The sequence below is a fragment of the Tinamus guttatus genome, unplaced genomic scaffold, assembly GCF_059628265.1.
Source record: "Tinamus guttatus ecotype Peru unplaced genomic scaffold, ASM5962826v1 Tinamus_guttatus_pri_ptg000445l, whole genome shotgun sequence".
Classification (NCBI taxonomy): domain Eukaryota; kingdom Metazoa; phylum Chordata; class Aves; order Tinamiformes; family Tinamidae; genus Tinamus; species Tinamus guttatus.
The window spans coordinates 517,848-528,391 of record NW_028288979.1 but is presented as its reverse complement, the minus strand read 5'-3'; the positions used below and the strand labels follow the sequence as shown (position 1 = coordinate 528,391).

Genomic DNA, 10,544 nt, shown 5'->3' with positions numbered 1-10,544 from the left:
GGCTGGAATTGAGCAGGCCTGCTGGACAGCCATGTCTGCGGCTCTCTAACCATTCCTCTATAATTCCCCCTTTTTCTTTAGATTAGGTGACCCCGGGAAGCAAGCCAGCCTTGAGGTGTCAGATTCGTATTGCGTGAAAAGGCATGCAGTAGGCGGGTTAATAGAGCGCGAACACAGGCCCAGGCCATCATCAACCCAATTACCAGTAACAATCCCCATAACAGTAGCATCAGCAAGGACTTGAGTACAGATTTTATCCATCCCCCAATTCCTAACCAGTCCGTTAGTCCGTCTAGACCAAAAAATGCCACATCCTTGTTGACCTTCTCTGTATGCTTGATCAAATCGTGAATCTGGCGGTGTATCGCTGCCGAGTGATCTTGCAAGTCCATGCAGCACATTCCGTCGAAGTCCTGACACCCATGTCCGTGAGCAAGAAGCAGGAAATCAATAGTGGCACGGTTTTCCAGTACAGCGTGTTGTACCTGGGATAAGTCATCTGACAACTCACTAAGCACAGTACTGGTTGCATTCACTTGTTTCAAGGCCTAGCAGGCAAGGCGCTCAATATCTCGGTGTGCCCGCGCGGCTGATACCCCGGGGATGAAGAAGGACGCTGCTACAACCTCCCAAGTGCTCCAGAGATCAACACTATCCTCACGTTCTGAGCTAAGAGAGTTCGCTGCTCCTTTTGATCGCCTTAACAGGGTCTTGCTGTTCCCCGGAGGGCCGTGTGGCCAAATCATATTAAGGCGACCAAATGTGTAAGGCCCACCCATAGGCTGGGACGGAATGCCAGCCCAAGCTCGGTTCCCACATATCAAAAACCACCCAGTGGGAAGCTTCCTAGGCCGGATAGTTCCCGTATTGTGGGTAACATTTCCATTACACCATTCCTTTTCCCCTCTTGCTTCCTCATGGGGTTTTGCATACTCATCTTTGAGACCTTCCAGTTCAACCTCGTATCTACTGTTCTCATTTTCCATTTTCTTCAGTCTGTTTCTCTCCCCTTCTAGTTGAGCCTGGAGACGAGCATTTTCTTGCCTTAAAAGACTATTCTGGGATTCAGTAGAAGACATCTGAACTTTAGTAGAAAGAAGTTCTTCTGTTGCAGCCCATTCTCTTTTGGCAGCTGCTGCCAAAAGGGCTTGAGATTCACCAAGTCTGTCAGAAAGATTCTTTTCCAATTTTTCCCACGAGGAGGTTTGCGCTCCCAGCGTGGCTTGCAAATTTTCCATCTGCCGGAGCAGTGGCCGTGTAGCAGATGTAACACTTTGACTCAGTTCTTGGTTCCGACTCTCCTCTTCTTGCAGTCTCTGTTGTAGTTCACTGATTTCCTGACGTAAGTAGTCCTCTTCTTGCTGCCTGTTGTTCTGCACATTGCAGCGCTAGCCGCAGGTCTGCCACCTGAATCGCCAAAGCTTCTTGTTGCTGCCGTGCCTCATCCTGGGCCTTCTCCAAAGCTAAACCAAGTTCTTCCTTTGCCTTCATTTCCCGACTTAGGGCTGCCTCTTGTGCCTCACTGTCCTTTGTGGCATTAGCTTTATGAAGATCTGCAAGTTCCTTGTAAGCACTGTCAAGTGCTGCCTGGACACTTCTGTTCCTTTCTTCAAGATCTTCTACCTCTGCCTGGAGCTTATTAAGATCCTTTTCTTGTCGCTCTACAACACTGTTCAGTTGTTTAATACTGTCTCGATGCTGGTTCTCAAGATCCTCTTTGCCATCAAGTACCTGTTTTAAATGCTGCAATTCCTCTTCCAGTTCCTTAATCTTTTTGTTCTGTTTTGTGTTAGTATTTTCTCTCTCTTTCTCCTTTGCTCTTAGTTTCTTAATAATGTTGGAATTGTGCAGCTGCTGTTTAGAAAGCTTTTCTCCTTCTTCCATTAATCCTTTCATTTGCTCATCTTTTCCTTTCAGTAATTCAGCTGTTTCATTACAATTAAGTCTAGTAGCCAATTCTTCTTTAACATTCTTTACTTCCTTTTTAGCTGCATCCCTTTCTTTGCATGCAAGCTGGAGCTTCTTTTCAGCATCTGCTATTCGCTGAGTGAACTCCTCTTTAAGGGATGAAATGCTATTGCTCTCTTCCTTCATTCTAAGGATTTCATCTTTAAGGTTATCATAAGCTTCCTCCAGCCGTGCCTTTTCTTTACTAGCACTCAATAACTGTGTTTCCCACTTCTCTAGTTTAGCATGGGTGTTATTCTGGCATTGAGGACACCAAACTCTGTTGCAGTTCAAACGGCGCGGCAACCTGGTTCAGGGACGGCACGGCGACCACCCCCAAGCCAATCAGACCATCATCTCGCTGACACCAATGTGGTGGACGGTAAATGGCGTTTATTGATGGGTAACAAGGTGTTATATAGCTTGGTTTACAACGTCACATCCGTCTGCTTACATCATAGACTAAACACTATTGGCTATTAGGGACCCTATCTTTCCGTACAGCACGATATCTTCCGGCCGCCGGACCCTAACTATCTGCAACAACTTCCCCCCTCCCTATGCATAACAAAACTAGCTAAAATACAACTATCTTATTCTTACATATTCTTATTACTATCTTATTCTATTCTTATAGTTATACCAATCTTAAAATTATATATCATAAACTTGACATAAAACATAAGGCACAAAGAAGAAGGCACGTGGAAGGTAGGGGATGACAGGTAATACCGGGGTGTAGGAATAGGGTGTACCTTGGGATAACTTGGGGGTAATACTGAGTGGATATATTCTTAAAGCAGTTGTCGGTGTTCTACTCACATGATGTTAACCTTCTCTAGCCGACTCTTGACAAACGGCATGAGCTTATTCAATATACAGGGTCCAAAGATTAGCGTCATCATGATCATTGTGATCAGCCCTATCAAGGTGGATATCAGGGTGGTTAACCACGGCGAAACGGTGAACAAATTTTCGTACCAGCTGCGTTTGGAACAGGGTTCAATGGGTGCTAGTTGGCAAGGCATGGCACTGAAAACTGGTGGCCCTGTAGTTATTTTTGTACTAATTGCTCAAGATTGTTCAATCTGTTCAAGTACCCCATTTAAAGGGCTGGTGTGACTCTACCTGTCCTATAGTGACAAGCTACAAAATTAAGATCACGCAAAGGCATCGCGGCCTCCTCCTGTGGAGGCTGTTTTGTTGTTTCCCGGATTCGGTCGGTGTGGAACTCACAGGCTCGGGCGGGATGCTTGTCACCGTGGCGTACGGGTTACGGGGGTGTCCGATGATCCGGTCCTGTGAATAGAAACTCACAATTTTCATTAGTTTTATTTTGAAGGTAACAGCCACCTGAATTGGGGTCAGATGCTCTTCCTTTGCAACATGCTTAATCATGTCTGCCCCCGCCGGTTTTTCTTTAATTTGGATGGGAATATTTTGGCTCTTAGTTCTGTTTACCTTCTTTTTCTCCTTCCTTAAGTTTTTGAAATGACCGCTCTGATTAGTTCTCCGCCCCTCACTCGGGCTTTCTCTCGGCCCCTCACTCCGCCCCTCACTCGGGCTTGCTCTCGGCCCCTCACTCGGGCTTCTTCTTCACCCCTCGCTCCGCCCCTCACTCGGGCTTGCTCTCGGCCCCTCACTCGGGCTTCTTCTCCACCCCTCACTCGGGCTTCTTCTCCGCCCCTCGCTCCGCCCCTCACTCGGGCCTCCCTCAGCTGTCCGGTCAGGCTCATTGGTTCTCAGCGCCTCACTCGCGCGTCCCTCACCTGTCCGGTCATTCCTATTGGTTCTCGGCGCCTCACTCGCGCCGGAGGCACCCTCGCCCCGCCCTACCCCTTGCGGCTCGGCGCCATTTTGAGGGGCATAGGGTGGTGGCCTGGCCCAGACGTCCCCATGCTCTGACTTCTTTTCAATGTTCCTAGCTTCCTCGGCTAGCTCGCTCCAAACAGATTTCAGCTGTTTCTGCTCCTCTGTAAGTGGGACGGGGTTTGGGGATGGAGGGGATGTATCACCCTCTTGCAGACCTTTAGGCTCAGCAGAATTGCCATCATCTGGGGGGTGCAAAGTCTGTGCGGCTGCCCCGACTCCCATTTTCGGGGTGGCCAACAAACAGTCCCTTACTGCTACCCAGGTCTCCTGCTCTTTTCTAGCTTTCTGCAAGGCTTGTACAACTTTTCCCCAAGCCTTAAGGTTTTTTCCCACAACCCGAAGACATCATCTCCTCGGCTAACGCCTTAGTACATTTGTCCCACACTTCAGGGACACGCTTCAGGGACTTCAGAATATCCACTGGCTGGTCTATAACCTTAATTTTTAAAAGCCTCGCAACTGCGAGAGTAAAATCTTTTGGCTTACAAATCTTTGGCTTACAATCAATCCCCCAATGCTTATGTAAATGCGATACGACCTTCACGAGGGCTTCCATCCTCCTTGTTGATTCGGTAGCGTCCCCTTCGCCGGGGTGGTCCACTTGCTCTGGCTGCCGTTCACCCGTCCAGGCGATGACTTCCCGGGTTTCGGCACCACTTGTTGCAGTTCAAACAGCGCGGTGACCTGGTTCAGGGACGGCACGGCGACCACCCCCAAGCCACTCGGACCATCAGCTCGCTGACACCAATGTGGTGGACGGCAAATGGCGTTTATTGATGGGTAACAAGGTGTTATATAGCTAAGGTTTACAACGTCACATCCGTCTGCTTACATCATAGACTAAACACTATTGGCTATTAGGGACCCTATCTTTCCGTACAGCACGATATCTTCCGGCCGCCGGACCCTAACTATCTGCAACAAAACTCGCCCTTCACTACAGTTTTTTCGGATATGACCCCTCCTTCCACACCTAAAGCACTTAGGGCCGTTCGCATTTTCCCTCTTTCCTTGGTTTCCTCTTGGGCCCACCAAAGGCTGTGGCACAGCAGCTAAGACACAAAATGCTTGGGCTTGCTGCGCCACTGAATCAAGTAATGCCTGCTCTACCTGAGCCCCTAAAAATGCTCCTGGGTTTCCCACACCCCGATGGGCAAGTTCTTCAAGCATCTCCTCGAGCGAAACCCCTTGTGGCAAAGTGACCAGAACATCCCTGGTGTGCTTATTAGCATTCTCAACCACTAAGGATTGAGCCATAAGTTTCCTTGTTTTCTCATCTAGCGTATCCATTTCCTCCAAGGCCTTAAGCAGGCGGTCAACGAATTCACCAAAGGACTCGTTCATACCCTGCTTAATTCCCACGAAGGAAGGGCCTTTCTTCTCCTCAGGTAAGGACATAAAGTTCGATAGGGCAGTTTGCGTCACCAGCCTTAACAAGATGGCTGGAAATCGCATTTGCACGTCAATACTGCCATACGGCCCCTGACCCAGCACCGTTTCAACCCGTAATCCCTCCAGCGGATCTCCCTGAGGCCGAGGTATGGCACATTCACGCGCTGCGTGGGCCGCCCACTGTCTTTCCCACAGTAGCAACTGACCAGGTGTCAAAATCAATTTTGCAATCTGTTGACAATCACTAGGGAGAAGCAAATCACTATTAAAGATATAGGATAACATCTGTCTGGATGGCTCACCTTTGACGCCCCAATGCGCCACCGTATCCCGTAACTGGCTCATAATTTTCCAGTCAAACGGATCCCACTTGCCCGCTCCCCACCCTTGGCCATCTGGCTCAAAGGTCACCGGGCACGCCACCCTCATGGCCGGCTCCCATTGACCCTCCAAAATTGCATCTCTAATAACACCGGACCAACGAGAGGAGACCTGCGGACCCGACCCCCCCACCGGAGGATCCAGACCACCCCTCGCATGTTTTTGGCCCAGCTGCCTGGACTCGATCAAGGGCCCTGGGGGACTCCCGGGACAGTCGATCAGAGGGTCGGTCCTGGCACCGTTCCGGTGGCTGCTCCTGTGGCTGGTTCCCAGCTGTCCACGCTGGGGGCGGTGGCGCCATAGGCTGTACTGGCGACTCGGGAGTCGGAGCTGATCCAGCAGATGCAGGTTCCGGTGGCGGCGGTAGCGGCTCTGACGGGCGACGGGGTTGTGACGGTCCTCCTCCGGTAACGCTCTCAAGCAGCTCCCTTCGGGAGCTCTTTGGGGTAGCAATAGCCCCTCGGCCAGGTGCGGCTCGCGCCGCAAGGGAGACCTCGGGGGGCGGTTCCTCCCCTTGCAGCATCTGCGTTGCCGCTGCTGCCATCTTCTTTTCAGCCTGCATACACTTGAGCTGATTCGCCACCTCGCGCCAAGTATGACCCAGTTCTTTGGCAGTTTTGCTGCCCTCCAGAGTGGCTTCCCATAATGAGTCCCCTATCTCACGCCACTCTGTTATACTAAAAACAAGTTGTGGCTCCTTTAAATGTCCTTTCTCTCTTGCCCACTTTACAAGCTCAAACAGCTTTTTCGTGCTAACCGCTGCCTCCCTTTTTGCTAACAAGTCAAGCAGCAGTTGCACCGTGGCTTCTCGATCCATCTTGTACGTACAGTCCGGGTCTCGGCTTCTTGCCCCTCAACGCCGTCTATCCGTGTGCGCAATCACGACCGGCTTACCCACTCCGGTCCACCTTCTTGGTTGGATCACTCAGCTGCACTCGTACTTCTCGCTCGGGTCCCTGTTCGGAATCTTGTCCCTGTTCGGGCACCACTTGTTGCAGCTTGGAGCGGGTCAGGAATGCCAGACAGCAACTTCATAGAAGCTGGAACTGACTTTGTTTATTAGCTTACATGCAGTACATTTATATGATTCTAGCAGTTAGTGATGTAATAACACAGGCTCCTAATTGGTAGACAATGATCTAACTAAGACCCTTACAGCCCCCCTTACTTGTTTAGCTCATCCTTTTAGTTCAACAGCTCTTTTATTCCCTCTGACCTTGGTCTACTTCCTTATCTCCTAGTTAGCAGTCCCTTTGTTCTTTCACTGAAACCTGAAAGCCCGGATTGAGCAGGCCTGCTGGACAGCGGTGTCCGTGGCTCTCTAACCATTCCTCTATAGAGTGCCTCAAGTGGAGCGCCTCAAGTCGCTTTGCTCAAGTCGCTTCGCTCAAGCGTAGTGCCTCAAGTTCCTTCGCTCGAGCGGAGCACCTCGAGAGGAGCGCCTCAAGAGGAGCTCCTCAAGTCGCTTCGCTCAAGTCGCTCCGCTCAAGTGGAGCACGTCAAGCGGAGTGCCTCAAGTCACTTCGCTCAAGCGGAGCGCCTCAAGTGGGGAGCCTCAAACAGAGAGCCTCAAGTTGCTTTGCCTCAAGGGGAGCGCCTCAAGGGGAGCGCCTCAAGGGGAGCGCCTGAAGTCACTCCACCTCAAGGGGAGCGCGTCATGTGTAGCGCCTCAAGTTGCTTTGCTCAAGTGGAGTGCCTCATGTGGAGTGCCTCAAGCAGAGCGCCTCAAGTTGCTTTGCCTCAAGGGGAGCGCCTAAAGTCGCTTTGCTCAAGCAGAGCACTTCAATCGGCGAGCCTCTAGTCGCTTCGCTCAAGGGGAGCGCCTCTAGTCGCTTTGCCCAAGGGAAGCGCCTCAAGTGGAGTGCCTCAAGAGGAGCGCCTCAAGTTGCTTCGCTCAAGAGGAGCACCTCAAGTAAGTGAAGCGCGTGAAGTCACTTTCCCTCAAGTGGAGCGCCTCAAGGGGAGCGCCTCAAGTCGCTTCACTCAAGCGGAGCGCCTAAAGTCGCTTTGCTCAAGCAGAGCACTTCAATCGGCGAGCCTCTAGTCGCTTCGCTCAAGGGGAGCGCCTCTAGTCGCTTTGCCCAAGGGAAGCGCCTCAAGTGGAGTGCCTCAAGAGGAGCGCCTCAAGTTGCTTCGCTCAAGAGGAGCGCCTCAAGTGAAGCGCGTGAAGTCACTTTCCCTCAAGCGGAGCGCCTCAAGGGGAGCGCCTCAAGTCGCTTCACTCAAGCGGAGCGCCTCAAGGGGAGAGCCTCAAGCAGAGCGCCTCAAGTCGCTTCGCTCAAGGGGAGCGCCTTAAGTGCAGTGCCTCAAGTCGCTTCGCTCAATTGGAGCGCCTCAAGTGGCGCACTCAATTGGAGCGCCTCAAGTCGCAACGCTCAAAGGGAGCACGCTCAAAGTCGCAACGCTCAAAGTGGAGACCCTCAAGTGCAGGGGCTTAAGTGCAGCGCCTCAAGTGGCGTGCATTAAGGCGCTACTCTCCGGTGGAGCACCTCAAGAGGAGCACCTCAAGTGGCGCGCCTCAAGTCGCTTCGCTCAAGTGAAGCGCCTCAAGTGGAACGCTTGAAGTCGCTTCGTGGAAGTGGAACCCGTCAAGCGGAGCGCCCCAAGCGGAACGCCTCAAGGCGCTTCGCTCTAGTGGAGCTCCTCAAGAAGAGCGCCTCAAGTCGCTTTCCTCAAGTGGAGCGCCTCAAGTGGCGCGCTCAACTGGAGCGCCTCAAGTGGAGGGCCTTAAGTGGAGAGCCTCAAGTGGAGAACGTCAAGTCGCCCCTCAAGTGGAGCACCTCAAGTGGAGGGCCTCAAGTCGCATCACTCAAGTGGAGCACCTCAAGTGTAACGCCTCAAGTCGATTCGCTCAGGCGGAGCGCCTCAAGTGGAGCGCCTCAAGTGGAGGGCATCACACCTCTTCGCTCAAGTGGAGCGCCTCAAGTGGCACGCCTCAAGTGCAGCGCCTCAAGTCGCTCTTCTCAAGTCGCTTCGCTCAATCGGAGCGCCTCAAGATGCTTCAATCAAGTGGAGCGCCTCAAGTGGAGCGCCTCATGTCACTTGGCTCAAGTGGAGCGCCTCACGTGGAGCGTCCGAAGCGGAGAGCCTCAAGTAGCTTCGCTCAAATACAGTGCCTCCAGGGGAATGCCTCAAGTAGCTTTCCTCAAGTGGCGCCCTGAATTGGATCGCCTCAAGTCGCTAAGCTCAAGGGGAGCACCTCAAGTGGCGCGCTCAAGTGGAGCTCCTCAAGTGGTGCGGCTCAAGTGGAGCACCTCAAGTGGAGTGCCTCAAGTCGTTTCGCTCAAGAGGAGCGCCTCAAGTGGAGCACCTCAAGACGCTTCTCTCAAGTCGCTTCGCCTCAAGTGGAGCACCTCAAGCAGAGCGCATCAAGCAGAGCGCATCAAGCGGAGTGCCTCAAGTCGCTTTGCTCAAGTGGAGTGCCTTAAGTGGAGTCCCTCAAGTCGCTTTGCTCAAGTGGAGCACCTCAAGAGGAGTCCCTGAAGCGGAGTGCCTGAAGTCGCTTCGCTCAAGGGGAGCGCCTCAATTGGCGCGCCTCAAGTCGCTTCGCTGAAGTGGTGCGCCTCAAGTGGAGCACCTCAATTGCAGCACAACAAGTCGCTTTGCTCAAGTGGAGCGCCTCAAGTGGAGCGCCTCAAGTCGCTTTGGTCAAGCGGAGCGCCTTATATCGTTTCACTCAACTGGAGCGCTTCAAGTGTAGCGCCTCAAGTGGAGCACCTCAAATCGCTTTGCCTCTATTGGAGTGCCTCTAGTCATTTCGCTCAAGGGTAGCGTCTCAAGTGGAGCGCCTCAGGTGGAGCGCCTCAAGTCGATTCGCTCAAGTGGAGCGCCTCAAGTGGAGCGCCTCATGTGGAGCACCTCAAGTTGCTTTGCACAAGTGGAGTGCCTGAATTCGCTTCGCTGGAGTCCCTTCACTGAAGTAGTGCACCTGAAGTGGAGCACCTCAAGTTGCTTTGCTCAAGTCGCTTCACTCAAGTGGAGCGCCTCAAGGTGAGCGCCTCAAGCGGAGCGCCTCAAGTCGCTTCACTAAAGTGGAGCACCTCAAGCGGAGCATCTCAAGTCATTTCGCTCAGGTTGCTTCGCTGAAGTGGAGCGCCTCAAGGGGAGCGCCTCAAGTCGCTTCGCTGAAGTCGCTTGGCTGAAGCACAGCGCCTCAAGCGGAGCGCCTCAAGTCACTTCGCTCAAGTGGAATGCCTGAAGTGGAACACCTCAAGTTGCTTTGCTCAAATCGCTTCGCTCTAGAGGAACGTCTCAAGGTGAGCGCCTCAAGCGGGGCGCCTCAAGTCGCTTCACTCAAATGCAGCACCTCAAGTGGAGCACCTCATGTGGAGCACCTCAAGTTGCTTTGCTCAAGTGGAGCGCCTCAAGCGGAGCGCCTCAAGTGGCTTCACTCAAGACGGACGCCTCAAGGTGAGCGCCTCAAGCGGTGCGCCTCAAACAGAGCGTCTCAAGAGTCGCTTCGCTCAAGTCGCTTTGCTCAATTGGAGCGCCTCAAGTTTTGCGTCTCAAAGGGAGCGCCTCAAGTCGCTTCCCTTAAGTGGAGCGCCTCAAGCGGACCATCTCAAGTCATTTTGCTGAGGTTGCTTCGCTGAAGTGGAGCGCCTCAAGTGGAGCGCCTCAAGTTCCTTTGCTGAAGTCACTTCGCTCAAGCGCAGAGCCTCAAGCGGAGCACCTCAAGTTGCTTCGCTCCAGCGGAGCGCCTCAAGTGGAGAGCCTCAAGTAGAGCGCCTCTAGTCGCTTCACCTCAAGGGGAGGGCCTCAAGGGCAGCGCCTCAAGTCGCTTTGCTCAAGCGGAGCGCCTCAAGCGGAGCGCCTCAAGTCGCTTTGCCTCAATGGGAGCGCCTCAAGGGGAGCTCCTCAAGCCGCTTCGCTTAAGCGGAGCGCCTCAAGTTGCATCGCTCAAGCGGAGCGCCTGAAGAGGAGTGCCTCAAGTCGCTTCGCTCAAGGGGAGC

General features: G+C 53.0%; 1 pseudogene; it reads right to left on the bottom strand.

Annotated features, from left to right (window-relative positions):
* Positions 1-548: 548 nt before the first annotated feature.
* Positions 549-5,640, bottom strand: LOC148593163 (TATA element modulatory factor pseudogene; annotated as a pseudogene).
* Positions 5,641-10,544: the final 4,904 nt, after the last annotated feature.